The sequence below is a fragment of the Cupressus sempervirens genome, chromosome 5 (assembly GCF_028749045.1).
Source record: "Cupressus sempervirens isolate cs-2001-9-10 chromosome 5, ASM2874904v1, whole genome shotgun sequence".
In the NCBI taxonomy this organism is placed as follows: Eukaryota; Viridiplantae; Streptophyta; class Pinopsida; order Cupressales; family Cupressaceae; genus Cupressus; species Cupressus sempervirens.
This window is the reverse complement of record NC_143122.1, coordinates 769,639,023-769,643,592: the sequence shown is the minus strand read 5'-3', so window position 1 is coordinate 769,643,592 and position 4,570 is coordinate 769,639,023.

Sequence of the window (4,570 nt, the reverse complement as noted above, 5' to 3'; positions counted from 1 at the left end):
AAATTGCATACCAATTGAGAGTTTTTGTTCTCAATGGCCAATTGTGACTATTTGTAGAAACCCTAGGCTCCACAATGCACATAAGAAAAAAACAATAATAAGTCTCGATGATAGACAATGAGCCCTCAATGCCTTTTTTTTTTTTTTTTTTCCTTGATAGGTCAGCATCCCTTTTTTAATTTTTCTCCACTTCTTCTAGCAACTTCTAGAAGCTTTTTTATATTTAATTTATAAAGTTACCTTGTAACATATATATTTTTTAATTGATAACTTTATAATTAATTCCTCCCAAAATAAAAAATAAAATAAAAATGCGACATTATAGGTCCGCCCCTCCTAAAATTGCTTGGCTTCAAGCAATCTTAATGCTGGATGCTGCAAAATCACTTCTCCCTCCCAAGTAGCATCTTCAATACGCAAATCTTTCCACTTAACTATCCAGAATGAATTCTAGCACTAAGATCAATTTCCCTTCATCATCCAAGGGAGGTAATACTGTAGAAGGCATCACATTCTGACCCAACGCCTTTTTGAGGCATGATACATGAAACACATTGTGCACTCGACTATTTATGGGAAGCTCCAACTCATAAGTCACCTCACCAACTCATTTGATGATCTTGAATGGTCCATAATAGTGTGGCTTGAGTTTCTCTATACCACTCTTCTTGAGAGTGGACTACTTATATGGCTGCAACATGGGGTAAACCATATCATTTACCTCAAAACTACGCTCAGTCCTCTTCTTGTCTGCATACTATTTTTGTTGGTTCTGAGCTCTAGCAATGTTATTTTTGAGAGTAACAACTATATCCTTACTTTCCTATAATAGTTCACCTACATGGGGTACTCAACTATCTCCCAAAAAAAAATCTAAGAAATAAGGTGCCTCATAACCGTAAATTGCCATGAAGGGTGTCATTTGTATAGTCATATGATATGTAGTATTGTAAAAATACTCACAGAGATATATCCATCTGACCCAAGCTCGCTGTTGATCTGCCACATAATTCCTCAAATACCCTTCCACCCATTTGTTTACAATCTCTGTTTGACCATCAGTATGTGGGTGATAACTGGTACTAGGTGTAAGCTCAGTGCTAGATAACTGAAATATCTCCTACCGAAAGTGACTCATGAAGCGGCTATCCCTATCACTCACAATGCTCCAAGGTAACCCGTGTAATCTAAAAATCTCCATGAAGAAGACCTCTGCCACTTGAGTTTCTAAGTATGTAGTAGCGATAGGGAAGAAGTGAGCATATTTTGTCAGCCTATCCACCACCACATAGATAGAATCATGCCTCTGGGCCCTAGGCAAGCCCATAATAAAATCCATAGAGATGCACTCCCACTTCCTGTCAGGAATAGGAAGTGGTTGTAGGAGCCCTCCTAGATAAGTGTGCTCTTATTTGTTCTGCTAGCAAACATGACACTCACACACTTACTGCAAAACATCAGCCTTAAGTCCCTTCCAAGTGAATCATTCCTATACTAACCTGTAAGTCTTGAAATACCCAGGATGGCCTGTTATAGGTGAATTATGAAATGCTCTCAAAATCAACTACTTCACTTTCGATCCTGGGACTAAGTGAATCATGTTCTTGCAAATGATCAAATCATCTATAAGAGTGTATCTGGTGTCGATTGTTGTCCCCTCCACTATAGAAGAGGCCCACGTGTCTTTGGCATATTCTGCTACAATCAAGTGTCGCCAATCCTCTGATATCTGAATCATAGAAGTGAGGTGTGGCCTACGATATAAAGCATCTGCAACAATATTTTGTGTCGCCTTAACATATGTGATATCAAAATCATATGCATGTAACTTACTCACCCACTTCTGCTGATGATTATTCAGGTCCCATTGTCCTAAAAAGTGCTTCAAACTATTATGATCAGTTTTAATACAAAATTTATTGCCCACAAGATATTGTCTGAATTTGGCCAAGGCATGCATGATGGCCAACATCTCCTTATCATATATACTGAATGATCTCTCAGCCCCTCTGAGTTTCCTACTCTCATAAGCTATAGGATGCTTGTCCTGCATGAGTACAACATGAACTCCCTCTCCAGAAGCATCACATTGAAGCTCAAATGGTTTTGTGAAATTAGGCAATGCTAATACTGGGCATGTAGTCATTATTTCCTTGAACTACATAAAACACTCCTATGCCTCCCGAGTCCACACAAATGCCCCTTTCTTCAACAAATTTGTCATGGGCGCTGCATGTCGTGAGTAGCCACTAACAAACCTACAATAGAATCCACATAGACCAAGGAACCCTCTTAACTGTGTAAGGTTCTTTGGTGGTGGCCAATCAACAATAGCATGGATCTTTTCAAGATCCATTCACACTCCTTATGCACTAATGATGTGTCCAAGATACAACAATTCTATCATCTCCAAATTACATTTGGACTCCTTGGCATACAAGGACTTGCTCTGTAAAATGCTTAATACTTTCTCCAAGTGCTCTAAATGTTCCTGCCATGTCCTGCTATAGATCAAAATATCATCAAAGAACACTAGCACAAATTTCCTTAACTGATGTGGAAGACCTTGTTCATAGTGGACTGAAAAGTGGTAGGTGCATTAGTCAAACCAAAAGGCATGACTACAAACTCAAAATGACCATAATGACATCTAAAAGCAATTTTTTCAATATCCTACTCTCGAACTTTGATCTGGTGATAGCATAATCTAAAATCAATTTTTTTGAAATAACAAGCCCCATGCAATTCATCTATTAGCTCATCGATGCATGGGATGGGATACTTGTTCTTTATAGTTCTCTTATTCAACACCCTATAATCAATACACATTCATAGAGTTCCATCCTTCTTTTTTACCAAAACAACAAAAGATGCAAAAGGTGACATACTTGGTCTGATGTGTCCCATTGCTAGAAACTCGTTGATGGTCCTCTTGATCTCATATTTGAGTCATTTTGGGTGCCATTATGGTGTGATCATGACAGGCTTAGCACCTTCCTCCAACTGGATAATGTGCTCAATACCTCTGTCTGGTGGCCTGCCTGGTGGAATCTCACTAAATACCTTCCCATACTTGATTCTCAATTTTTGAATATCTAGATGATATTTAGTCTTATGTTGCTCCCCCTGGGTAGGCATCAAGGCACATATTGTTGCACATTCTATATTATTATGCCTGGCTAATCTCTCCAACCGCCTAAATGAGATAGTCTTAACATCACCGTTATGGATAGCCTTGAGCACATGAGTCCTGCCATCCACCACAAATTGTATCTCCATATCCTCCAATCTTAGGGTAACCTCCTTCAAATAATGTAGCCATTGCATCCCAAGTACTATGTCCATGTCAACCATGTTGACCACATGATAGTCCGCCTTAAACTCATAGTTGTTTAGGCACAAAGGTAGATCTCAACCATCATATCACAATGAAGAGTATATCCATCAGCTACCTTAACTCTTATCCCTCGAACTCCTTAGTAATGATTCCATGCCTCTCCACAAATCATGCATCAATGAAATTATGCGTGGCACCTGTATCCAACAGAGTAATAATCTTTTGTCCTGCCAAGACTCCTCAAAATCTAAAAGATCCCTCTCTTTGAATACTAGATAGATGTGCCTCCTATAAATTTATCTCTGGAGACTCTTTTTTCTCATCACTATCTACCTCTTTTTCACCCTCTACCTCATCAGGATCCTCATCATGGTTCTCTGAAATGTCTGAATTTGAACCTTCATAATAAGCCCACATCACCCGGTTAGCCTTCCCATTAGGCTTCATAGGACAATTATGACCAAACTCATAGGGACCTTTGCAAAAGAAGCATAGCTTCTTCCTACACAAGTCATTAAGTGTTTCCTTATCCCAAGGTGTAGCTAGCTTGTCTTTTGAGTCACTAACCTTCTCTTTACCCTTGCTAAATGTAAGGAAACTTGGCAATAAAGAATATAACCATTTCCACATAACCCATAATAGATCTGAAATAAATACGAAATTAAAAATCCACACGCAAGAGAATAGATAACATACCCACAAAAATGTGACAGAAGATATACCCTAGGAAACCCTCATTGAGGGAAAAACCCAGCCTCCAAAAGCATCCATCACTATGTATTATTCAGCAAAAATACCATTGCCATACAACCATGGAAGCCTTCATGGCCATAGCCATAACTGAGCAAACTATGTGAACAAGCATGAATCCACACATCCCATGCCATGCTTCCAACCTTCACAAATGCTCCCTTGGCTAACCTATCAAGCCTTGTCCCGCTCGACTCTTGCCTTTCTTTTCTCCTTGTCACTCTTACTCTCTACAACAACTACCCTTGTGGTTGCTTATATAGTAGCAAGTCTCACAAAACCACTAAGTGGTATTACATAAACTATGTGCTAAAACCATGTGTTACCTAACCCACTGACCCCACATTTAATATTGGGCATTTAATTCTTTTCCCCAATATTAAATAATTACATGAAATATTTTCACAATGTTACAATACAACTCATCAAGAATATTCCATGGGAATCTTTACATGTTACACATCCATCTAAGTGGAACATTAC